Below are 25,290 nucleotides of genomic sequence, written 5' to 3'. Positions count from 1 at the left end.
CTTCTAGGCAATTCCATGGGGCCCTGCAGGCTCACACACTCACAGCTACACGGGAGGTGAATAAAGGCCGGAGAGGAAGCCAGACAGGATTTGCTTCTTTTGCTTGCACCACAATGCAGTGCTGAAAGAGGAGGAATCTACATAAAAACGCCTTCCTGGCAACGCCCAAATGCCCTGCTGCCATGCAGATAAACACTGGCAGCGGCAGCAAGTGCATGCCCACAGCCACCCCTTGTTCCTTCACACCTTGTATCAGCTGTAATCCAGTCCAGTCCAGTGCTGCCTGCTGAGCAGCACTGACCAACACTGCCTGGGCCCAGGCTTTTATCTCTGAGGCCCCATTATGATGTCAGAAAGCTGGCTCTGGAATCCTGAGGGCTCCACTATGACACGTGCAAAGTTCCGTCTGAACTTTATATAAGACGGTGAGGCTCAGTCAGTCACTCAGTGTTGCCTGAGAGGGCAACACTGCAACAGCCGGCCGCCAGGCTGTCTTTTTTTTGCACAGCTAGTTGCCTCCAGGAGGCCACAAGAGGGAGACAAGGGACTGCAAAATGGAAAATAGGCATCCACCAACTTTACAGACAACTTCTCCTTGCTCCTACAACCTCCATCCTTGCACAGTTTGTTATTCTTCTAGGTAACATAGTAACAAATCCAAATTGCTGCTCTCTTTGTAGGCAAGCAAGGCTTTGTTGCAACTGCAATTCTTACTTCTTCTTGAAATGTAGGGACGACAGTACATTCCATCACATCCATCTAGTGTACACAGGTAGGTCCATTGTGGCGGGCAGGCGAGCGGGCGGGCTGCTTTATTGGCTGTTTGCTGTTCCCCTACTCCACTCCACTATTTGACTGTTGTGCTGCATCAATCAATCAATCAATCAATCAATCAATCAGTGGCTGGCTCAGGTGCAGCTCTTTAACTTACCTAAAAGGGAGGGCGGAGAGAAGACAAGGAAGGTGAATGAGGTGTTCCAATGTGAAATGCCGGAAACACAGAAACACAGACGACACACAACAAGAGGTGGCAATCTATTCATTAATTGCATTTAATCAATGAGCTCATTATCACTCATGCATTGTCCAACAGGTGTTGAAATAATGGGATTAAAAGGGGAGATCCCTTCAGAAAGACAGAAACAATAGCAAAGACAAAAAACACTTTTGGAATCTGCTTTTAGTCAACACATAAGGAAAGGGTGCACCGGTCCTGGAAATACTGCAATACCAGGTCAATGCGTGGAGTGGACAGAGCAAGCTCTATTTCCATCTCCCTGTTCTAAAAATCCATTTAATATATGGTCCCCAGATAGGGGACGTATCAGATATTAAACTGATAAGAACAGATACTACACTTGATCTTAGCCAAAAGGCCGAGAAGCGATAACCCGAACGGGCCGCGCGTTGCCCGAGCCTGCCCGATACTGCTGTTCAGCCCTTGCAGCGATTCAGCCTACTTCTAGGCAATTCCATGGGGCCCTGCAGGCTCACACACTCACAGCTACACGGGAGGTGAATAAAGGCCGGAGAGGAAGCCAGACAGGATTTGCTTCTTTTGCTTGCACCACAATGCAGTGCTGAAAGAGGAGGAATCTACATAAAAACGCCTTCCTGGCAACGCCCAAATGCCCTGCTGCCATGCAGATAAACACTGGCAGCGGCAGCAAGTGCATGCCCACAGCCACCCCTTGTTCCTTCACACCTTGTATCAGCTGTAATCCAGTCCAGTCCAGTGCTGCCTGCTGAGCAGCACTGACCAACACTGCCTGGGCCCAGGCTTTTATCTCTGAGGCCCCATTATGATGTCAGAAAGCTGGCTCTGGAATCCTGAGGGCTCCACTATGACACGTGCAAAGTTCCGTCTGAACTCTATATAAGACGGTGAGGCTCAGTCAGTCACTCAGTGTTGCCTGAGAGGGCAACATTGCAACAGCCGGCCGCCAGGCTGTCTTTTTTTTGCACAGCTAGTTGCCTCCAGGAGGCCACAAGAGGGAGACAAGGGACTGCAAAATGGAAAATAGGCATCCACCAACTTTACAGACAACTTCTCCTTGCTCCTACAACCTCCATCCTTGCACAGTTTGTTATTCTTCTAGGTAACATAGTAACAAATCCAAATTGCTGCTCTCTTTGTAGGCAAGCAAGGCTTTGTTGCAACTGCAATTCTTACTTCTTCTTGAAATGTAGGGACGACAGTACATTCCATCACATCCATCTAGTGTACACAGGTAGGTCCATTGTGGCGGGCAGGCGAGCGGGCGGGCTGCTTTATTGGCTGTTTGCTGTTCCCCTACTCCACTCCACTATTTGACTGTTGTGCTGCATCAATCAATCAATCAATCAATCAATCAATCAATCAATCAATCAATCAATCAATCAATCAATCAGTGGCTGGCTCAGGTGCAGCTCTTTAACTTACCTAAAAGGGAGGGCGGAGAGAAGACAAGGAAGGTGAATGAGGTGTTCCAATGTGAAATGCCGGAAACACAGAAACACAGACGACACACAACAAGAGGTGGCAATCTATTCATTAATTGAATTTAATCAATGAGCTCATTATCACTCATGCATTGTCCAACAGGTGTTGAAATAATGGGATTAAAAGGGGAGATCCCTTCAGAAAGACAGAAACAATAGCAAAGACAAAAAACACTTTTGGAATCTGCTTTTAGTCAACACATAAGGAAAGGGTGCACCGGTCCTGGAAATACTGCAATACCAGGTCAATGCGTGGAGTGGACAGAGCAAGCTCTATTTCCATCTCCCTGTTCTAAAAATCCATTTAATATATGGTCCCCAGATAGGGGACGTATCAGATATTAAACTGATAAGAACAGATACTACACTTGATCTTAGCCAAAAGGCCGAGAAGCGATAACCCGAACGGGCCGCGCGTTGCCCGAGCCTGCCCGATACTGCTGTTCAGCCCTTGCAGCGATTCAGCCTACTTCTAGGCAATTCCATGGGGCCCTGCAGGCTCACACACTCACAGCTACACGGGAGGTGAATAAAGGCCGGAGAGGAAGCCAGACAGGATTTGCTTCTTTTGCTTGCACCACAATGCAGTGCTGAAAGAGGAGGAATCTACATAAAAACGCCTTCCTGGCAACGCCCAAATGCCCTGCTGCCATGCAGATAAACACTGGCAGCGGCAGCAAGTGCATGCCCACAGCCACCCCTTGTTCCTTCACACCTTGTATCAGCTGTAATCCAGTCCAGTCCAGTGCTGCCTGCTGAGCAGCACTGACCAACACTGCCTGGGCCCAGGCTTTTATCTCTGAGGCCCCATTATGATGTCAGAAAGCTGGCTCTGGAATCCTGAGGGCTCCACTATGACACGTGCAAAGTTCCGTCTGAACTTTATATAAGACGGTGAGGCTCAGTCAGTCACTCAGTGTTGCCTGAGAGGGCAACACTGCAACAGCCGGCCGCCAGGCTGTCTTTTTTTTGCACAGCTAGTTGCCTCCAGGAGGCCACAAGAGGGAGACAAGGGACTGCAAAATGGAAAATAGGCATCCACCAACTTTACAGACAACTTCTCCTTGCTCCTACAACCTCCATCCTTGCACAGTTTGTTATTCTTCTAGGTAACATAGTAACAAATCCAAATTGCTGCTCTCTTTGTAGGCAAGCAAGGCTTTGTTGCAACTGCAATTCTTACTTCTTCTTGAAATGTAGGGACGACAGTACATTCCATCACATCCATCTAGTGTACACAGGTAGGTCCATTGTGGCGGGCAGGCGAGCGGGTGGGCTGCTTTATTGGCTGTTTGCTGTTCCCCTACTCCACTCCACTATTTGACTGTTGTGCTGCATCAATCAATCAATCAATCAATCAATCAATCAATCAATCAATCAATCAATCAGTGGCTGGCTCAGGTGCAGCTCTTTAACTTACCTAAAAGGGAGGGCGGAGAGAAGACAAGGAAGGTGAATGAGGTGTTCCAATGTGAAATGCCGGAAACACAGAAACACAGACGACACACAACAAGAGGTGGCAATCTATTCATTAATTGCATTTAATCAATGAGCTCATTATCACTCATGCATTGTCCAACAGGTGTTGAAATAATGGGATTAAAAGGGGAGATCCCTTCAGAAAGACAGAAACAATAGCAAAGACAAAAAACACTTTTGGAATCTGCTTTTAGTCAACACATAAGGAAAGGGTGCACCGGTCCTGGAAATACTGCAATACCAGGTCAATGCGTGGAGTGGACAGAGCAAGCTCTATTTCCATCTCCCTGTTCTAAAAATCCATTTAATATATGGTCCCCAGATAGGGGACGTATCAGATATTAAACTGATAAGAACAGATACTACACTTGATCTTAGCCAAAAGGCCGAGAAGCGATAACCCGAACGGGCCGCGCGTTGCCCGAGCCTGCCCGATACTGCTGTTCAGCCCTTGCAGCGATTCAGCCTACTTCTAGGCAATTCCATGGGGCCCTGCAGGCTCACACACTCACAGCTACACGGGAGGTGAATAAAGGCCGGAGAGGAAGCCAGACAGGATTTGCTTCTTTTGCTTGCACCACAATGCAGTGCTGAAAGAGGAGGAATCTACATAAAAACGCCTTCCTGGCAACGCCCAAATGCCCTGCTGCCATGCAGATAAACACTGGCAGCGGCAGCAAGTGCATGCCCACAGCCACCCCTTGTTCCTTCACACCTTGTATCAGCTGTAATCCAGTCCAGTCCAGTGCTGCCTGCTGAGCAGCACTGACCAACACTGCCTGGGCCCAGGCTTTTATCTCTGAGGCCCCATTATGATGTCAGAAAGCTGGCTCTGGAATCCTGAGGGCTCCACTATGACACGTGCAAAGTTCCGTCTGAACTTTATATAAGACGGTGAGGCTCAGTCAGTCACTCAGTGTTGCCTGAGAGGGCAACACTGCAACAGCCGGCCGCCAGGCTGTCTTTTTTTTGCACAGCTAGTTGCCTCCAGGAGGCCACAAGAGGGAGACAAGGGACTGCAAAATGGAAAATAGGCATCCACCAACTTTACAGACAACTTCTCCTTGCTCCTACAACCTCCATCCTTGCACAGTTTGTTATTCTTCTAGGTAACATAGTAACAAATCCAAATTGCTGCTCTCTTTGTAGGCAAGCAAGGCTTTGTTGCAACTGCAATTCTTACTTCTTCTTGAAATGTAGGGACGACAGTACATTCCATCACATCCATCTAGTGTACACAGGTAGGTCCATTGTGGCGGGCAGGCGAGCGGGCGGGCTGCTTTATTGGCTGTTTGCTGTTCCCCTACTCCACTCCACTATTTGACTGTTGTGCTGCATCAATCAATCAATCAATCAATCAATCAATCAATCAATCAATCAATCAATCAATCAATCAGTGGCTGGCTCAGGTGCAGCTCTTTAACTTACCTAAAAGGGAGGGCGGAGAGAAGACAAGGAAGGTGAATGAGGTGTTCCAATGTGAAATGCCGGAAACACAGAAACACAGACGACACACAACAAGAGGTGGCAATCTATTCATTAATTGCATTTAATCAATGAGCTCATTATCACTCATGCATTGTCCAACAGGTGTTGAAATAATGGGATTAAAAGGGGAGATCCCTTCAGAAAGACAGAAACAATAGCAAAGACAAAAAACACTTTTGGAATCTGCTTTTAGTCAACACATAAGGAAAGGGTGCACCGGTCCTGGAAATACTGCAATACCAGGTCAATGCGTGGAGTGGACAGAGCAAGCTCTATTTCCATCTCCCTGTTCTAAAAATCCATTTAATATATGGTCCCCAGATAGGGGACGTATCAGATATTAAACTGATAAGAACAGATACTACACTTGATCTTAGCCAAAAGGCCGAGAAGCGATAACCCGAACGGGCCGCGCGTTGCCCGAGCCTGCCCGATACTGCTGTTCAGCCCTTGCAGCGATTCAGCCTACTTCTAGGCAATTCCATGGGGCCCTGCAGGCTCACACACTCACAGCTACACGGGAGGTGAATAAAGGCCGGAGAGGAAGCCAGACAGGATTTGCTTCTTTTGCTTGCACCACAATGCAGTGCTGAAAGAGGAGGAATCTACATAAAAACGCCTTCCTGGCAACGCCCAAATGCCCTGCTGCCATGCAGATAAACACTGGCAGCGGCAGCAAGTGCATGCCCACAGCCACCCCTTGTTCCTTCACACCTTGTATCAGCTGTAATCCAGTCCAGTCCAGTGCTGCCTGCTGAGCAGCACTGACCAACACTGCCTGGGCCCAGGCTTTTATCTCTGAGGCCCCATTATGATGTCAGAAAGCTGGCTCTGGAATCCTGAGGGCTCCACTATGACACGTGCAAAGTTCCGTCTGAACTTTATATAAGACGGTGAGGCTCAGTCAGTCACTCAGTGTTGCCTGAGAGGGCAACACTGCAACAGCCGGCCGCCAGGCTGTCTTTTTTTTGCACAGCTAGTTGCCTCCAGGAGGCCACAAGAGGGAGACAAGGGACTGCAAAATGGAAAATAGGCATCCACCAACTTTACAGACAACTTCTCCTTGCTCCTACAACCTCCATCCTTGCACAGTTTGTTATTCTTCTAGGTAACATAGTAACAAATCCAAATTGCTGCTCTCTTTGTAGGCAAGCAAGGCTTTGTTGCAACTGCAATTCTTACTTCTTCTTGAAATGTAGGGACGACAGTACATTCCATCACATCCATCTAGTGTACACAGGTAGGTCCATTGTGGCGGGCAGGCGAGCGGGCGGGCTGCTTTATTGGCTGTTTGCTGTTCCCCTACTCCACTCCACTATTTGACTGTTGTGCTGCATCAATCAATCAATCAATCAATCAATCAATCAATCAATCAATCAATCAATCAATCAGTGGCTGGCTCAGGTGCAGCTCTTTAACTTACCTAAAAGGGAGGGCGGAGAGAAGACAAGGAAGGTGAATGAGGTGTTCCAATGTGAAATGCCGGAAACACAGAAACACAGACGACACACAACAAGAGGTGGCAATCTATTCATTAATTGCATTTAATCAATGAGCTCATTATCACTCATGCATTGTCCAACAGGTGTTGAAATAATGGGATTAAAAGGGGAGATCCCTTCAGAAAGACAGAAACAATAGCAAAGACAAAAAACACTTTTGGAATCTGCTTTTAGTCAACACATAAGGAAAGGGTGCACCGGTCCTGGAAATACTGCAATACCAGGTCAATGCGTGGAGTGGACAGAGCAAGCTCTATTTCCATCTCCCTGTTCTAAAAATCCATTTAATATATGGTCCCCAGATAGGGGACGTATCAGATATTAAACTGATAAGAACAGATACTACACTTGATCTTAGCCAAAAGGCCGAGAAGCGATAACCCGAACGGGCCGCGCGTTGCCCGAGCCTGCCCGATACTGCTGTTCAGCCCTTGCAGCGATTCAGCCTACTTCTAGGCAATTCCATGGGGCCCTGCAGGCTCACACACTCACAGCTACACGGGAGGTGAATAAAGGCCGGAGAGGAAGCCAGACAGGATTTGCTTCTTTTGCTTGCACCACAATGCAGTGCTGAAAGAGGAGGAATCTACATAAAAACGCCTTCCTGGCAACGCCCAAATGCCCTGCTGCCATGCAGATAAACACTGGCAGCGGCAGCAAGTGCATGCCCACAGCCACCCCTTGTTCCTTCACACCTTGTATCAGCTGTAATCCAGTCCAGTCCAGTGCTGCCTGCTGAGCAGCACTGACCAACACTGCCTGGGCCCAGGCTTTTATCTCTGAGGCCCCATTATGATGTCAGAAAGCTGGCTCTGGAATCCTGAGGGCTCCACTATGACACGTGCAAAGACACGTGCAAAGTTCCGTCTGAACTTTATATAAGACGGTGAGGCTCAGTCAGTCACTCAGTGTTGCCTGAGAGGGCAACACTGCAACAGCCGGCCGCCAGGCTGTCTTTTTTTTGCACAGCTAGTTGCCTCCAGGAGGCCACAAGAGGGAGACAAGGGACTGCAAAATGGAAAATAGGCATCCACCAACTTTACAGACAACTTCTCCTTGCTCCTACAACCTCCATCCTTGCACAGTTTGTTATTCTTCTAGGTAACATAGTAACAAATCCAAATTGCTGCTCTCTTTGTAGGCAAGCAAGGCTTTGTTGCAACTGCAATTCTTACTTCTTCTTGAAATGTAGGGACGACAGTACATTCCATCACATCCATCTAGTGTACACAGGTAGGTCCATTGTGGCGGGCAGGCGAGCGGGCGGGCTGCTTTATTGGCTGTTTGCTGTTCCCCTACTCCACTCCACTATTTGACTGTTGTGCTGCATCAATCAATCAATCAATCAATCAATCAATCAATCAATCAATCAATCAATCAGTGGCTGGCTCAGGTGCAGCTCTTTAACTTACCTAAAAGGGAGGGCGGAGAGAAGACAAGGAAGGTGAATGAGGTGTTCCAATGTGAAATGCCGGAAACACAGAAACACAGACGACACACAACAAGAGGTGGCAATCTATTCATTAATTGCATTTAATCAATGAGCTCATTATCACTCATGCATTGTCCAACAGGTGTTGAAATAATGGGATTAAAAGGGGAGATCCCTTCATGAAGACAGAAACAATAGCAAAGACAAAAAACACTTTTGGAATCTGCTTTTAGTCAACACATAAGGAAAGGGTGCACCGGTCCTGGAAATACTGCAATACCAGGTCAATGCGTGGAGTGGACAGAGCAAGCTCTATTTCCATCTCCCTGTTCTAAAAATCCATTTAATATATGGTCCCCAGATAGGGGACGTATCAGATATTAAACTGATAAGAACAGATACTACACTTGATCTTAGCCAAAAGGCCGAGAAGCGATAACCCGAACGGGCCGCGCGTTGCCCGAGCCTGCCCGATACTGCTGTTCAGCCCTTGCAGCGATTCAGCCTACTTCTAGGCAATTCCATGGGGCCCTGCAGGCTCACACACTCACAGCTACACGGGAGGTGAATAAAGGCCGGAGAGGAAGCCAGACAGGATTTGCTTCTTTTGCTTGCACCACAATGCAGTGCTGAAAGAGGAGGAATCTACATAAAAACGCCTTCCTGGCAACGCCCAAATGCCCTGCTGCCATGCAGATAAACACTGGCAGCGGCAGCAAGTGCATGCCCACAGCCACCCCTTGTTCCTTCACACCTTGTATCAGCTGTAATCCAGTCCAGTCCAGTGCTGCCTGCTGAGCAGCACTGACCAACACTGCCTGGGCCCAGGCTTTTATCTCTGAGGCCCCATTATGATGTCAGAAAGCTGGCTCTGGAATCCTGAGGGCTCCACTATGACACGTGCAAAGTTCCGTCTGAACTTTATATAAGACGGTGAGGCTCAGTCAGTCACTCAGTGTTGCCTGAGAGGGCAACACTGCAACAGCCGGCCGCCAGGCTGTCTTTTTTTTGCACAGCTAGTTGCCTCCAGGAGGCCACAAGAGGGAGACAAGGGACTGCAAAATGGAAAATAGGCATCCACCAACTTTACAGACAACTTCTCCTTGCTCCTACAACCTCCATCCTTGCACAGTTTGTTATTCTTCTAGGTAACATAGTAACAAATCCAAATTGCTGCTCTCTTTGTAGGCAAGCAAGGCTTTGTTGCAACTGCAATTCTTACTTCTTCTTGAAATGTAGGGACGACAGTACATTCCATCACATCCATCTAGTGTACACAGGTAGGTCCATTGTGGCGGGCAGGCGAGCGGGCGGGCTGCTTTATTGGCTGTTTGCTGTTCCCCTACTCCACTCCACTATTTGACTGTTGTGCTGCATCAATCAATCAATCAATCAATCAATCAATCAATCAATCAATCAATCAATCAATCAATCAGTGGCTGGCTCAGGTGCAGCTCTTTAACTTACCTAAAAGGGAGGGCGGAGAGAAGACAAGGAAGGTGAATGAGGTGTTCCAATGTGAAATGCCGGAAACACAGAAACACAGACGACACACAACAAGAGGTGGCAATCTATTCATTAATTGCATTTAATCAATGAGCTCATTATCACTCATGCATTGTCCAACAGGTGGGTGTTGAAATAATGGGATTAAAAGGGGAGATCCCTTCAGAAAGACAGAAACAATAGCAAAGACAAAAAACACTTTTGGAATCTGCTTTTAGTCAACACATAAGGAAAGGGTGCACCGGTCCTGGAAATACTGCAATACCAGGTCAATGCGTGGAGTGGACAGAGCAAGCTCTATTTCCATCTCCCTGTTCTAAAAATCCATTTAATATATGGTCCCCAGATAGGGGACGTATCAGATATTAAACTGATAAGAACAGATACTACACTTGATCTTAGCCAAAAGGCCGAGAAGCGATAACCCGAACGGGCCGCGCGTTGCCCGAGCCTGCCCGATACTGCTGTTCAGCCCTTGCAGCGATTCAGCCTACTTCTAGGCAATTCCATGGGGCCCTGCAGGCTCACACACTCACAGCTACACGGGAGGTGAATAAAGGCCGGAGAGGAAGCCAGACAGGATTTGCTTATTTTGCTTGCACCACAATGCAGTGCTGAAAGAGGAGGAATCTACATAAAAACGCCTTCCTGGCAACGCCCAAATGCCCTGCTGCCATGCAGATAAACACTGGCAGCGGCAGCAAGTGCATGCCCACAGCCACCCCTTGTTCCTTCACACCTTGTATCAGCTGTAATCCAGTCCAGTCCAGTGCTGCCTGCTGAGCAGCACTGACCAACACTGCCTGGGCCCAGGCTTTTATCTCTGAGGCCCCATTATGATGTCAGAAAGCTGGCTCTGGAATCCTGAGGGCTCCACTATGACACGTGCAAAGTTCCGTCTGAACTTTATATAAGACGGTGAGGCTCAGTCAGTCACTCAGTGTTGCCTGAGAGGGCAACACTGCAACAGCCGGCCGCCAGGCTGTCTTTTTTTTGCACAGCTAGTTGCCTCCAGGAGGCCACAAGAGGGAGACAAGGGACTGCAAAATGGAAAATAGGCATCCACCAACTTTACAGACAACTTCTCCTTGCTCCTACAACCTCCATCCTTGCACAGTTTGTTATTCTTCTAGGTAACATAGTAACAAATCCAAATTGCTGCTCTCTTTGTAGGCAAGCAAGGCTTTGTTGCAACTGCAATTCTTACTTCTTCTTGAAATGTAGGGACGACAGTACATTCCATCACATCCATCTAGTGTACACAGGTAGGTCCATTGTGGCGGGCAGGCGAGCGGGCGGGCTGCTTTATTGGCTGTTTGCTGTTCCCCTACTCCACTCCACTATTTGACTGTTGTGCTGCATCAATCAATCAATCAATCAATCAATCAATCAATCAATCAATCAATCAATCAATCAATCAATCAGTGGCTGGCTCAGGTGCAGCTCTTTAACTTACCTAAAAGGGAGGGCGGAGAGAAGACAAGGAAGGTGAATGAGGTGTTCCAATGTGAAATGCCGGAAACACAGAAACACAGACGACACACAACAAGAGGTGGCAATCTATTCATTAATTGCATTTAATCAATGAGCTCATTATCACTCATGCATTGTCCAACAGGTGTTGAAATAATGGGATTAAAAGGGGAGATCCCTTCAGAAAGACAGAAACAATAGCAAAGACAAAAAACACTTTTGGAATCTGCTTTTAGTCAACACATAAGGAAAGGGTGCACCGGTCCTGGAAATACTGCAATACCAGGTCAATGCGTGGAGTGGACAGAGCAAGCTCTATTTCCATCTCCCTGTTCTAAAAATCCATTTAATATATGGTCCCCAGATAGGGGACGTATCAGATATTAAACTGATAAGAACAGATACTACACTTGATCTTAGCCAAAAGGCCGAGAAGCGATAACCCGAACGGGCCGCGCGTTGCCCGAGCCTGCCCGATACTGCTGTTCAGCCCTTGCAGCGATTCAGCCTACTTCGAGGCAATTCCATGGGGCCCTGCAGGCTCACACACTCACAGCTACACGGGAGGTGAATAAAGGCCGGAGAGGAAGCCAGACAGGATTTGCTTCTTTTGCTTGCACCACAATGCAGTGCTGAAAGAGGAGGAATCTACATAAAAACGCCTTCCTGGCAACGCCCAAATGCCCTGCTGCCATGCAGATAAACACTGGCAGCGGCAGCAAGTGCATGCCCACAGCCACCCCTTGTTCCTTCACACCTTGTATCAGCTGTAATCCAGTCCAGTCCAGTGCTGCCTGCTGAGCAGCACTGACCAACACTGCCTGGGCCCAGGCTTTTATCTCTGAGGCCCCATTATGATGTCAGAAAGCTGGCTCTGGAATCCTGAGGGCTCCACTATGACACGTGCAAAGTTCCGTCTGAACTTTATATAAGACGGTGAGGCTCAGTCAGTCACTCAGTGTTGCCTGAGAGGGCAACACTGCAACAGCCGGCCGCCAGGCTGTCTTTTTTTTGCACAGCTAGTTGCCTCCAGGAGGCCACAAGAGGGAGACAAGGGACTGCAAAATGGAAAATAGGCATCCACCAACTTTACAGACAACTTCTCCTTGCTCCTACAACCTCCATCCTTGCACAGTTTGTTATTCTTCTAGGTAACATAGTAACAAATCCAAATTGCTGCTCTCTTTGTAGGCAAGCAAGGCTTTGTTGCAACTGCAATTCTTACTTCTTCTTGAAATGTAGGGACGACAGTACATTCCATCACATCCATCTAGTGTACACAGGTAGGTCCATTGTGGCGGGCAGGCGAGCGGGCGGGCTGCTTTATTGGCTGTTTGCTGTTCCCCTACTCCACTCCACTATTTGACTGTTGTGCTGCATCAATCAATCAATCAATCAATCAATCAATCAATCAATCAATCAATCAATCAATCAATCAGTGGCTGGCTCAGGTGCAGCTCTTTAACTTACCTAAAAGGGAGGGCGGAGAGAAGACAAGGAAGGTGAATGAGGTGTTCCAATGTGAAATGCCGGAAACACAGAAACACAGACGACACACAACAAGAGGTGGCAATCTATTCATTAATTGCATTTAATCAATGAGCTCATTATCACTCATGCATTGTCCAACAGGTGTTGAAATAATGGGATTAAAAGGGGAGATCCCTTCAGAAAGACAGAAACAATAGCAAAGACAAAAAACACTTTTGGAATCTGCTTTTAGTCAACACATAAGGAAAGGGTGCACCGGTCCTGGAAATACTGCAATACCAGGTCAATGCGTGGAGTGGACAGAGCAAGCTCTATTTCCATCTCCCTGTTCTAAAAATCCATTTAATATATGGTCCCCAGATAGGGGACGTATCAGATATTAAACTGATAAGAACAGATACTACACTTGATCTTAGCCAAAAGGCCGAGAAGCGATAACCCGAACGGGCCGCGCGTTGCCCGAGCCTGCCCGATACTGCTGTTCAGCCCTTGCAGCGATTCAGCCTACTTCTAGGCAATTCCATGGGGCCCTGCAGGCTCACACACTCACAGCTACACGGGAGGTGAATAAAGGCCGGAGAGGAAGCCAGACAGGATTTGCTTCTTTTGCTTGCACCACAATGCAGTGCTGAAAGAGGAGGAATCTACATAAAAATGCCTTCCTGGCAACGCCCAAATGCCCTGCTGCCATGCAGATAAACACTGGCAGCGGCAGCAAGTGCATGCCCACAGCCACCCCTTGTTCCTTCACACCTTGTATCAGCTGTAATCCAGTCCAGTCCAGTGCTGCCTGCTGAGCAGCACTGACCAACACTGCCTGGGCCCAGGCTTTTATCTCTGAGGCCCCATTATGATGTCAGAAAGCTGGCTCTGGAATCCTGAGGGCTCCACTATGACACGTGCAAAGTTCCGTCTGAACTTTATATAAGACGGTGAGGCTCAGTCAGTCACTCAGTGTTGCCTGAGAGGGCAACACTGCAACAGCCGGCCGCCAGGCTGTCTTTTTTTTGCACAGCTAGTTGCCTCCAGGAGGCCACAAGAGGGAGACAAGGGACTGCAAAATGGAAAATAGGCATCCACCAACTTTACAGACAACTTCTCCTTGCTCCTACAACCTCCATCCTTGCACAGTTTGTTATTCTTCTAGGTAACATAGTAACAAATCCAAATTGCTGCTCTCTTTGTAGGCAAGCAAGGCTTTGTTGCAACTGCAATTCTTACTTCTTCTTGAAATGTAGGGACGACAGTACATTCCATCACATCCATCTAGTGTACACAGGTAGGTCCATTGTGGCGGGCAGGCGAGCGGGCGGGCTGCTTTATTGGCTGTTTGCTGTTCCCCTACTCCACTCCACTATTTGACTGTTGTGCTGCATCAATCAATCAATCAATCAATCAATCAATCAATCAATCAATCAATCAATCAATCAATCAGTGGCTGGCTCAGGTGCAGCTCTTTAACTTACCTAAAAGGGAGGGCGGAGAGAAGACAAGGAAGGTGAATGAGGTGTTCCAATGTGAAATGCCGGAAACACAGAAACACAGACGACACACAACAAGAGGTGGCAATCTATTCATTAATTGCATTTAATCAATGAGCTCATTATCACTCATGCATTGTCCAACAGGTGTTGAAATAATGGGATTAAAAGGGGAGATCCCTTCAGAAAGACAGAAACAATAGCAAAGACAAAAAACACTTTTGGAATCTGCTTTTAGTCAACACATAAGGAAAGGGTGCACCGGTCCTGGAAATACTGCAATACCAGGTCAATGCGTGGAGTGGACAGAGCAAGCTCTATTTCCATCTCCCTGTTCTAAAAATCCATTTAATATATGGTCCCCAGATAGGGGACGTATCAGATATTAAACTGATAAGAACAGATACTACACTTGATCTTAGCCAAAAGGCCGAGAAGCGATAACCCGAACGGGCCGCGCGTTGCCCGAGCCTGCCCGATACTGCTGTTCAGCCCTTGCAGCGATTCAGCCTACTTCTAGGCAATTCCATGGGGCCCTGCAGGCTCACACACTCACAGCTACACGGGAGGTGAATAAAGGCCGGAGAGGAAGCCAGACAGGATTTGCTTCTTTTGCTTGCACCACAATGCAGTGCTGAAAGAGGAGGAATCTACATAAAAACGCCTTCCTGGCAACGCCCAAATGCCCTGCTGCCATGCAGATAAACACTGGCAGCGGCAGCAAGTGCATGCCCACAGCCACCCCTTGTTCCTTCACACCTTGTATCAGCTGTAATCCAGTCCAGTCCAGTGCTGCCTGCTGAGCAGCACTGACCAACACTGCCTGGGCCCAGGCTTTTATCTCTGAGGCCCCATTATGATGTCAGAAAGCTGGCTCTGGAATCCTGAGGGCTCCACTATGACACGTGCAAAGTTCCGTCTGAACTTTATATAAGACGGTGAGGCTCAGTCAGTCACTCAGTGTTGCCTGAGAGGGCAACACTGCAACAGCCGGCCGCCAGGCTGTCTTTTTTTTGCACAGCTAGTTGCCTCCAGGAGGCCACAAGAGGGAGACAAGGGACTGCAAAATGGAAAATAGGCATCCACCAACTTTACAGACAACTTCTCCTTGCTCCTACAACCTCCATCCTTGCACAGTTTGTTATTCTTCTAGGTAACATAGTAACAAATCCAAATTGCTGCTCTCTTTGTAGGCAAGCAAGGCTTTGTTGCAACTGCAATTCTTACTTCTTCTTGAAATGTAGGGACGACAGTACATTCCATCACATCCATCTAGTGTACACAGGTAGGTCCATTGTGGCGGGCAGGCGAGCGGGCGGGCTGCTTTATTGGCTGTTTGCTGTTCCCCTACTCCACTCCACTATTTGACTGTTGTGCTGCATCAATCAATCAATCAATCAATCAATCAATCAATCAATCAATCAATCAATCAGTGGCTGGCTCAGGTGCAGCTCTTTAACTTACCTAAAAGGGAGGGCGGAGAGAAGACAAGGAAGGTGAATGAGGTGTTCCAATGTGAAATGCCGGAAACACAGAAACACAGACGACACACAACAAGAGGTGGCAATCTATTCATTAATTGCATTTAATCAATGAGCTCATTATCACTCATGCATTGTCCAACAGGTGTTGAAATAATGGGATTAAAAGGGGAGATCCCTTCAGAAAGACAGAAACAATAGCAAAGACAAAAAACACTTTTGGAATCTGCTTTTAGTCAACACATAAGGAAAGGGTGCACCGGTCCTGGAAATACTGCAATACCAGGTCAATGCGTGGAGTGGACAGAGCAAGCTCTATTTCCATCTCCCTGTTCTAAAAATCCATTTAATATATGGTCCCCAGATAGGGGACGTATCAGATATTAAACTGATAAGAACAGATACTACACTTGATCTTAGCCAAAAGGCCGAGAAGCGATAACCCGAACGGGCCGCGCGTTGCCCGAGCCTGCCCGATACTGCTGTTCAGCCCTTGCAGCGATTCAGCCTACTTCTAGGCAATTCCATGGGGCCCTGCAGGCTCACACACTCACAGCTACACGGGAGGTGAATAAAGGCCGGAGAGGAAGCCAGACAGGATTTGCTTCTTTTGCTTGCACCACAATGCAGTGCTGAAAGAGGAGGAATCTACATAAAAACGCCTTCCTGGCAACGCCCAAATGCCCTGCTGCCATGCAGATAAACACTGGCAGCGGCAGCAAGTGCATGCCCACAGCCACCCCTTGTTCCTTCACACCTTGTATCAGCTGTAATCCAGTCCAGTCCAGTGCTGCCTGCTGAGCAGCACTGACCAACACTGCCTGGGCCCAGGCTTTTATCTCTGAGGCCCCATTATGATGTCAGAAAGCTGGCTCTGGAATCCTGAGGGCTCCACTATGACACGTGCAAAGTTCCGTCTGAACTTTATATAAGACGGTGAGGCTCAGTCAGTCACTCAGTGTTGCCTGAGAGGGCAACACTGCAACAGCCGGCCGCCAGGCTGTCTTTTTTTTGCACAGCTAGTTGCCTCCAGGAGGCCACAAGAGGGAGACAAGGGACTGCAAAATGGAAAATAGGCATCCACCAACTTTACAGACAACTTCTCCTTGCTCCTACAACCTCCATCCTTGCACAGTTTGTTATTCTTCTAGGTAACATAGTAACAAATCCAAATTGCTGCTCTCTTTGTAGGCAAGCAAGGCTTTGTTGCAACTGCAATTCTTACTTCTTCTTGAAATGTAGGGACGACAGTACATTCCATCACATCCATCTAGTGTACACAGGTAGGTCCATTGTGGCGGGCAGGCGAGCGGGCGGGCTGCTTTATTGGCTGTTTGCTGTTCCCCTACTCCACTCCACTATTTGACTGTTGTGCTGCATCAATCAATCAATCAATCAATCAATCAATCAATCAATCAATCAATCAATCAATCAATCAGTGGCTGGCTCAGGTGCAGCTCTTTAACTTACCTAAAAGGGAGGGCGGAGAGAAGACAAGGAAGGTGAATGAGGTGTTCCAATGTGAAATGCCGGAAACACAGAAACACAGACGACACACAACAAGAGGTGGCAATCTATTCATTAATTGCATTTAATCAATGAGCTCATTATCACTCATGCATTGTCCAACAGGTGTTGAAATAATGGGATTAAAAGGGGAGATCCCTTCAGAAAGACAGAAACAATAGCAAAGACAAAAAACACTTTTGGAATCTGCTTTTAGTCAACACATAAGGAAAGGGTGCACCGGTCCTGGAAATACTGCAATACCAGGTCAATGCGTGGAGTGGACAGAGCAAGCTCTATTTCCATCTCCCTGTTCTAAAAATCCATTTAATATATGGTCCCCAGATAGGGGACGTATCAGATATTAAACTGATAAGAACAGATACTACACTTGATCTTAGCCAAAAGGCCGAGAAGCGATAACCCGAACGGGCCGCGCGTTGCCCGAGCCTGCCCGATACTGCTGTTCAGCCCTTGCAGCGATTCAGCCTACTTCTAGGCAATTCCATGGGGCCCTGCAGGCTCACACACTCACAGCTACACGGGAGGTGAATAAAGGCCGGAGAGGAAGCCAGACAGGATTTGCTTCTTTTGCTTGCACCACAATGCAGTGCTGAAAGAGGAGGAATCTACATAAAAACGCCTTCCTGGCAACGCCCAAATGCCCTGCTGCCATGCAGATAAACACTGGCAGCGGCAGCAAGTGCATGCCCACAGCCACCCCTTGTTCCTTCACACCTTGTATCAGCTGTAATCCAGTCCAGTCCAGTGCTGCCTGCTGAGCAGCACTGACCAACACTGCCTGGGCCCAGGCTTTTATCTCTGAGGCCCCATTATGATGTCAGAAAGCTGGCTCTGGAATCCTGAGGGCTCCACTATGACACGTGCAAAGTTCCGTCTGAACTTTATATAAGACGGTGAGGCTCAGTCAGTCACTCAGTGTTGCCTGAGAGGGCAACACTGCAACAGCCGGCCGCCAGGCTGTCTTTTTTTTGCACAGCTAGTTGCCTCCAGGAGGCCACAAGAGGGAGACAAGGGACTGCAAAATGGAAAATAGGCATCCACCAACTTTACAGACAACTTCTCCTTGCTCCTACAACCTCCATCCTTGCACAGTTTGTTATTCTTCTAGGTAACATAGTAACAAATCCAAATTGCTGCTCTCTTTGTAGGCAAGCAAGGCTTTGTTGCAACTGCAATTCTTACTTCTTCTTGAAATGTAGGGACGACAGTACATTCCATCACATCCATCTAGTGTACACAGGTAGGTCCATTGTGGCGGGCAGGCGAGCGGGCGGGCTGCTTTATTGGCTGTTTGCTGTTCCCCTACTCCACTCCACTATTTGACTGTTGTGCTGCATCAATCAATCAATCAATCAATCAATCAATCAATCAATCAATCAATCAATCAATCAATCAATCAGTGGCTGGCTCAGGTGCAGCTCTTTAACTTACCTAAAAGGGAGGGCGGAGAGAAGACAAGGAAGGTGAATGAGGTGTTCCAATGTGAAATGCCGGAAACACAGAAACACAGACGACACACAACAAGAGGTGGCAATCTATTCATTAATTGCATTTAATCAATGAGCTCATTATCACTCATGCATTGTCCAACAGGTGTTGAAATAATGGGATTAAAAGGGGAGATCCCTTCAGAAAGACAGAAACAATAGCAAAGACAAAAAACACTTTTGGAATCTGCTTTTAGTCAACACATAAGGAAAGGGTGCACCGGTCCTGGAAATACTGCAATACCAGGTCAATGCGTGGAGTGGACAGAGCAAGCTCTATTTCCATCTCCCTGTTCTAAAAATCCATTTAATATATGGTCCCCAGATAGGGGACGTATCAGATATTAAACTGATAAGAACAGATACTACACTTGATCTTAGCCAAAAGGCCGAGAAGCGATAACCCGAATGGGCCGCGCGTTGCCCGAGCCTGCCCGATACTGCTGTTCAGCCCTTGCAGCGATTCAGCCTACTTCTAGGCAATTCCATGGGGCCCTGCAGGCTCACACACTCACAGCTACACGGGAGGTGAATAAAGGCCGGAGAGGAAGCCAGACAGGATTTGCTTCTTTTGCTTGCACCACAATGCAGTGCTGAAAGAGGAGGAATCTACATAAAAACGCCTTCCTGGCAACGCCAAAATGCCCTGCTGCCATGCAGATAAACACTGGCAGCGGCAGCAAGTGCATGCCCACAGCCACCCCTTGTTCCTTCACACCTTGTATCAGCTGTAATCCAGTCCAGTCCAGTGCTGCCTGCTGAGCAGCACTGACCAACACTGCCTGGGCCCAGGCTTTTATCTCTGAGGCCCCATTATGATGTCAGAAAGCTGGCTCTGGAATCCTGAGGGCTCCACTATGACACGTGCAAAGTTCCGTCTGAACTTTATATAAGACGGTGAGGCTCAGTCAGTCACTCAGTGTTGCCTGAGAGGGCAACACTGCAACAGCCGGCCGCCAGGCTGTCTTTTTTTTGCACAGCTAGTTGCCTCCAGGAGGCCACAAGAGGGAGACAAGGGACTGCAAAATGGAAAATAGGCATCCACCAACTTTACAGACAACTTCTCCTTGCTCCTACAACCTCCATCCTTGCACAGTTTGTTATTCTTCTAGGTAACATAGTAACAAATCCAAATTGCTGCTCTCTTTGTAGGCAAGCAAGGCTTTGTTGCAACTGCAATTCTTACTTCTTCTTGAAATGTAGGGACGACAGTACATTCCATCACATCCATCTAGTGTACACAGGTAGGTCCATTGTGGCGGGCAGGCGAGCGGGCGGGCTGCTTTATTGGCTGTTTGCTGTTCCCCTACTCCACTCCACTATTTGACTGTTGTGCTGCATCAATCAATCAATCAATCAATCAATCAATCAATCAATCAGTGGCTGGCTCAGGTGCAGCTCTTTAACTTACCTAAAAGGGAGGGCGGAGAGAAGACAAGGAAGGTGAATGAGGTGTTCCAATGTGAAATGCCGGAAACACAGAAACACAGACGACACACAACAAGAGGTGGCAATCTATTCATTAATTGCATTTAATCAATGAGCTCATTATCACTCATGCATTGTCCAACAGGTGTTGAAATAATGGGATTAAAAGGGGAGATCCCTTCAGAAAGACAGAAACAATAGCAAAGACAAAAAACACTTTTGGAATCTGCTTTTAGTCAACACATAAGGAAAGGGTGCACCGGTCCTGGAAATACTGCAATACCAGGTCAATGCGTGGAGTGGACAGAGCAAGCTCTATTTCCATCTCCCTGTTCTAAAAATCCATTTAATATATGGTCCCCAGATAGGGGACGTATCAGATATTAAACTGATAAGAACAGATACTACACTTGATCTTAGCCAAAAGGCCGAGAAGCGATAACCCGAACGGGCCGCGCGTTGCCCGAGCCTGCCCGATACTGCTGTTCAGCCCTTGCAGCGATTCAGCCTACTTCTAGGCAATTCCATGGGGCCCTGCAGGCTCACACACTCACAGCTACACGGGAGGTGAATAAAGGCCGGAGAGGAAGCCAGACAGGATTTGCTTCTTTTGCTTGCACCACAATGCAGTGCTGAAAGAGGAGGAATCTACATAAAAACGCCTTCCTGGCAACGCCCAAATGCCCTGCTGCCATGCAGATAAACACTGGCAGCGGCAGCAAGTGCATGCCCACAGCCACCCCTTGTTCCTTCACACCTTGTATCAGCTGTAATCCAGTCCAGTCCAGTGCTGCCTGCTGAGCAGCACTGACCAACACTGCCTGGGCCCAGGCTTTTATCTCTGAGGCCCCATTATGATGTCAGAAAGCTGGCTCTGGAATCCTGAGGGCTCCACTATGACACGTGCAAAGTTCCGTCTGAACTTTATATAAGACGGTGAGGCTCAGTCAGTCACTCAGTGTTGCCTGAGAGGGCAACACTGCAACAGCCGGCCGCCAGGCTGTCTTTTTTTTGCACAGCTAGTTGCCTCCAGGAGGCCACAAGAGGGAGACAAGGGACTGCAAAATGGAAAATAGGCATCCACCAACTTTACAGACAACTTCTCCTTGCTCCTACAACCTCCATCCTTGCACAGTTTGTTATTCTTCTAGGTAACATAGTAACAAATCCAAATTGCTGCTCTCTTTGTAGGCAAGCAAGGCTTTGTTGCAACTGCAATTCTTACTTCTTCTTGAAATGTAGGGACGACAGTACATTCCATCACATCCATCTAGTGTACACAGGTAGGTCCATTGTGGCGGGCAGGCGAGCGGGCGGGCTGCTTTATTGGCTGTTTGCTGTTCCCCTACTCCACTCCACTATTTGACTGTTGTGCTGCATCAATCAATCAATCAATCAATCAATCAATCAATCAATCAGTGGCTGGCTCAGGTGCAGCTCTTTAACTTACCTAAAAGGGAGGGCGGAGAGAAGACAAGGAAGGTGAATGAGGTGTTCCAATGTGAAATGCCGGAAACACAGAAACACAGACGACACACAACAAGAGGTGGCAATCTATTCATTAATTGCATTTAATCAATAAGCTCATTATCACTCATGCATTGTCCAACAGGTGTTGAAATAATGGGATTAAAAGGGGAGATCCCTTCAGAAAGACAGAAACAATAGCAAAGACAAAAAACACTTTTGGAATCTGCTTTTAGTCAACACATAAGGAAAGGGTGCACCGGTCCTGGAAATACTGCAATACCAGGTCAATGCGTGGAGTGGACAGAGCAAGCTCTATTTCCATCTCCCTGTTCTAAAAATCCATTTAATATATGGTCCCCAGATAGGGGACGTATCAGATATTAAACTGATAAGAACAGATACTACACTTGATCTTAGCCAAAAGGCCGAGAAGCGATAACCCGAACGGGCCGCGCGTTGCCCGAGCCTGCCCGATACTGCTGTTCAGCCCTTGCAGCGATTCAGCCTACTTCTAGGCAATTCCATGGGGCCCTGCAGGCTCACACACTCACAGCTACACGGGAGGTGAATAAAGGCCGGAGAGGAAGCCAGACAGGATTTGCTTCTTTTGCTTGCACCACAATGCAGTGCTGAAAGAGGAGGAATCTACATAAAAACGCCTTCCTGGCAACGCCCAAATGCCCTGCTGCCATGCAGATAAACACTGGCAGCGGCAGCAAGTGCATGCCCACAGCCACCCCTTGTTCCTTCACACCTTGTATCAGCTGTAATCCAGTCCAGTCCAGTGCTGCCTGCTGAGCAGCACTGACCAACACTGCCTGGGCCCAGGCTTTTATCTCTGAGGCCCCATTATGATGTCAGAAAGCTGGCTCTGGAATCCTGAGGGCTCCACTATGACACGTGCAAAGTTCCGTCTGAACTTTATATAAGACGGTGAGGCTCAGTCAGTCACTCAGTGTTGCCTGAGAGGGCAACACTGCAACAGCCGGCCGCCAGGCTGTCTTTTTTTTGCACAGCTAGTTGCCTCCAGGAGGCCACAAGAGGGAGACAAGGGACTGCAAAATGGAAAATAGGCATCCACCAACTTTACAGACAACTTCTCCTTGCTCCTACAACCTCCATCCTTGCACAGTTTGTTATTCTTCTAGGTAACATAGTAACAAATCCAAATTGCTGCTCTCTTTGTAGGCAAGCAAGGCTTTGTTGCAACTGCAATTCTTACTTCTTCTTGAAATGTAGGGACGACAGTACATTCCATCACATCCATCTAGTGTACACAGGTAGGTCCATTGTGGCGGGCAGGCGAGCGGGCGGGCTGCTTTATTGGCTGTTTGCTGTTCCCCTACTCCACTCCACTATTTGACTGTTGTGCTGCATCAATCAATCAATCAATCAATCAATCAATCAATCAATCAATCAATCAATCAGTGGCTGGCTCAGGTGCAGCTCTTTAACTTACCTAAAAGGGAGGGCGGAGAGAAGACAAGGAAGGTGAATGAGGTGTTCCAATGTGAAATGCCGGAAACACAGAAACACAGACGACACACAACAAGAGGTGGCAATCTATTCATTAATTGCATTTAATCAATGAGCTCATTATCACTCATGCATTGTCCAACAGGTGTTGAAATAATGGGATTAAAAGGGGAGATCCCTTCAGAAAGACAGAAACAATAGCAAAGACAAAAAACACTTTTGGAATCTGCTTTTAGTCAACACATAAGGAAAGGGTGCACCGGTCCTGGAAATACTGCAATACCAGGTCAATGCGTGGAGTGGACAGAGCAAGCTCTATTTCCATCTCCCTGTTCTAAAAATCCATTTAATATATGGTCCCCAGATAGGGGACGTATCAGATATTAAACTGATAAGAACAGATACTACACTTGATCTTAGCCAAAAGGCCGAGAAGCGATAACCCGAACGGGCCGCGCGTTGCCCGAGCCTGCCCGATACTGCTGTTCAGCCCTTGCAGCGATTCAGCCTACTTCTAGGCAATTCCATGGGGCCCTGCAGGCTCACACACTCACAGCTACACGGGAGGTGAATAAAGGCCGGAGAGGAAGCCAGACAGGATTTGCTTCTTTTGCTTGCACCACAATGCAGTGCTGAAAGAGGAGGAATCTACATAAAAACGCCTTCCTGGCAACGCCCAAATGCCCTGCTGCCATGCAGATAAACACTGGCAGCGGCAGCAAGTGCATGCCCACAGCCACCCCTTGTTCCTTCACACCTTGTATCAGCTGTAATCCAGTCCAGTCCAGTGCTGCCTGCTGAGCAGCACTGACCAACACTGCCTGGGCCCAGGCTTTTATCTCTGAGGCCCCATTATGATGTCAGAAAGCTGGCTCTGGAATCCTGAGGGCTCCACTATGACACGTGCAAAGTTCCGTCTGAACTTTATATAAGACGGTGAGGCTCAGTCAGTCACTCAGTGTTGCCTGAGAGGGCAACACTGCAACAGCCGGCCGCCAGGCTGTCTTTTTTTTGCACAGCTAGTTGCCTCCAGGAGGCCACAAGAGGGAGACAAGGGACTGCAAAATGGAAAATAGGCATCCACCAACTTTACAGACAACTTCTCCTTGCTCCTACAACCTCCATCCTTGCACAGTTTGTTATTCTTCTAGGTAACATAGTAACAAATCCAAATTGCTGCTCTCTTTGTAGGCAAGCAAGGCTTTGTTGCAACTGCAATTCTTACTTCTTCTTGAAATGTAGGGACGACAGTACATTCCATCACATCCATCTAGTGTACACAGGTAGGTCCATTGTGGCGGGCAGGCGAGCGGGCGGGCTGCTTTATTGGCTGTTTGCTGTTCCCCTACTCCACTCCACTATTTGACTGTTGTGCTGCATCAATCAATCAATCAATCAATCAATCAATCAATCAATCAATCAGTGGCTGGCTCAGGTGCAGCTCTTTAACTTACCTAAAAGGGAGGGCGGAGAGAAGACAAGGAAGGTGAATGAGGTGTTCCAATGTGAAATGCCGGAAACACAGAAACACAGACGACACACAACAAGAGGTGGCAATCTATTCATTAATTGCATTTAATCAATGAGCTCATTATCACTCATGCATTGTCCAACAGGTGTTGAAATAATGGGATTAAAAGGGGAGATCCCTTCAGAAAGACAGAAACAATAGCAAAGACAAAAAACACTTTTGGAATCTGCTTTTAGTCAACACATAAGGAAAGGGTGCACCGGTCCTGGAAATACTGCAATACCAGGTCAATGCGTGGAGTGGACAGAGCAAGCTCTATTTCCATCTCCCTGTTCTAAAAATCCATTTAATATATGGTCCCCAGATAGGGGACGTATCAGATATTAAACTGATAAGAACAGATACTACACTTGATCTTAGCCAAAAGGCCGAGAAGCGATAACCCGAACGGGCCGCGCGTTGCCCGAGCCTGCCCGATACTGCTGTTCAGCCCTTGCAGCGATTCAGCCTACTTCTAGGCAATTCCATGGGGCCCTGCAGGATCACACACTCACAGCTACACGGGAGGTGAATAAAGGCCGGAGAGGAAGCCAGACAGGATTTGCTTCTTTTGC

The 25,290-nt window shown here is 47.8% G+C and overlaps 17 non-coding genes across 17 annotated transcripts; all 17 read right to left on the bottom strand.

Annotated features, from left to right (window-relative positions):
• Positions 1-1,197: 1,197 nt before the first annotated feature.
• LOC142685400 (U2 spliceosomal RNA) lies at positions 1,198-1,388 on the bottom strand. The gene has a single exon (XR_012854884.1). It is a non-coding gene; the product is annotated as a U2 spliceosomal RNA (small nuclear RNA).
• Positions 1,389-2,688: 1,300 nt separating this feature from the next.
• Positions 2,689-2,879, bottom strand: LOC142685399 (U2 spliceosomal RNA). The gene has a single exon (XR_012854883.1). It is a non-coding gene; the product is annotated as a U2 spliceosomal RNA (small nuclear RNA).
• Positions 2,880-4,167: 1,288 nt separating this feature from the next.
• Positions 4,168-4,358, bottom strand: LOC142685398 (U2 spliceosomal RNA). Its single transcript, XR_012854882.1, has one exon. It is a non-coding gene; the product is annotated as a U2 spliceosomal RNA (small nuclear RNA).
• Positions 4,359-5,654: 1,296 nt separating this feature from the next.
• Positions 5,655-5,845, bottom strand: LOC142685397 (U2 spliceosomal RNA). Its single transcript, XR_012854881.1, has one exon. It is a non-coding gene; the product is annotated as a U2 spliceosomal RNA (small nuclear RNA).
• Positions 5,846-7,137: 1,292 nt separating this feature from the next.
• LOC142685396 (U2 spliceosomal RNA) lies at positions 7,138-7,328 on the bottom strand. Its single transcript, XR_012854880.1, has one exon. It is a non-coding gene; the product is annotated as a U2 spliceosomal RNA (small nuclear RNA).
• A 1,300-nt stretch (positions 7,329-8,628) lies between these two features.
• On the bottom strand, positions 8,629-8,819 carry LOC142685393 (U2 spliceosomal RNA). Its single transcript, XR_012854878.1, has one exon. It is a non-coding gene; the product is annotated as a U2 spliceosomal RNA (small nuclear RNA).
• A 1,300-nt stretch (positions 8,820-10,119) lies between these two features.
• On the bottom strand, positions 10,120-10,310 carry LOC142685392 (U2 spliceosomal RNA). Its single transcript, XR_012854877.1, has one exon. It is a non-coding gene; the product is annotated as a U2 spliceosomal RNA (small nuclear RNA).
• A 1,300-nt stretch (positions 10,311-11,610) lies between these two features.
• LOC142685391 (U2 spliceosomal RNA) lies at positions 11,611-11,801 on the bottom strand. Its single transcript, XR_012854876.1, has one exon. It is a non-coding gene; the product is annotated as a U2 spliceosomal RNA (small nuclear RNA).
• Positions 11,802-13,097: 1,296 nt separating this feature from the next.
• Positions 13,098-13,288, bottom strand: LOC142685390 (U2 spliceosomal RNA). The gene has a single exon (XR_012854875.1). It is a non-coding gene; the product is annotated as a U2 spliceosomal RNA (small nuclear RNA).
• A 1,296-nt stretch (positions 13,289-14,584) lies between these two features.
• Positions 14,585-14,775, bottom strand: LOC142685389 (U2 spliceosomal RNA). The gene has a single exon (XR_012854874.1). It is a non-coding gene; the product is annotated as a U2 spliceosomal RNA (small nuclear RNA).
• A 1,288-nt stretch (positions 14,776-16,063) lies between these two features.
• Positions 16,064-16,254, bottom strand: LOC142685388 (U2 spliceosomal RNA). The gene has a single exon (XR_012854873.1). It is a non-coding gene; the product is annotated as a U2 spliceosomal RNA (small nuclear RNA).
• A 1,296-nt stretch (positions 16,255-17,550) lies between these two features.
• Positions 17,551-17,741, bottom strand: LOC142685387 (U2 spliceosomal RNA). Its single transcript, XR_012854872.1, has one exon. It is a non-coding gene; the product is annotated as a U2 spliceosomal RNA (small nuclear RNA).
• Positions 17,742-19,041: 1,300 nt separating this feature from the next.
• Positions 19,042-19,232, bottom strand: LOC142685386 (U2 spliceosomal RNA). The gene has a single exon (XR_012854871.1). It is a non-coding gene; the product is annotated as a U2 spliceosomal RNA (small nuclear RNA).
• A 1,276-nt stretch (positions 19,233-20,508) lies between these two features.
• On the bottom strand, positions 20,509-20,699 carry LOC142685385 (U2 spliceosomal RNA). The gene has a single exon (XR_012854870.1). It is a non-coding gene; the product is annotated as a U2 spliceosomal RNA (small nuclear RNA).
• A 1,276-nt stretch (positions 20,700-21,975) lies between these two features.
• LOC142685383 (U2 spliceosomal RNA) lies at positions 21,976-22,166 on the bottom strand. Its single transcript, XR_012854869.1, has one exon. It is a non-coding gene; the product is annotated as a U2 spliceosomal RNA (small nuclear RNA).
• A 1,288-nt stretch (positions 22,167-23,454) lies between these two features.
• On the bottom strand, positions 23,455-23,645 carry LOC142685381 (U2 spliceosomal RNA). The gene has a single exon (XR_012854867.1). It is a non-coding gene; the product is annotated as a U2 spliceosomal RNA (small nuclear RNA).
• Positions 23,646-24,925: 1,280 nt separating this feature from the next.
• LOC142685380 (U2 spliceosomal RNA) lies at positions 24,926-25,116 on the bottom strand. Its single transcript, XR_012854866.1, has one exon. It is a non-coding gene; the product is annotated as a U2 spliceosomal RNA (small nuclear RNA).
• Between the last annotated feature and the right edge of the window lie 174 nt (positions 25,117-25,290).

Source organism: Rhinoderma darwinii (genome assembly GCF_050947455.1).
Source record: "Rhinoderma darwinii isolate aRhiDar2 chromosome 5 unlocalized genomic scaffold, aRhiDar2.hap1 SUPER_5_unloc_14, whole genome shotgun sequence".
Taxonomy (NCBI): domain Eukaryota; kingdom Metazoa; phylum Chordata; class Amphibia; order Anura; family Rhinodermatidae; genus Rhinoderma; species Rhinoderma darwinii.
This window is presented reverse-complemented; position numbering and strand designations above follow the sequence as displayed.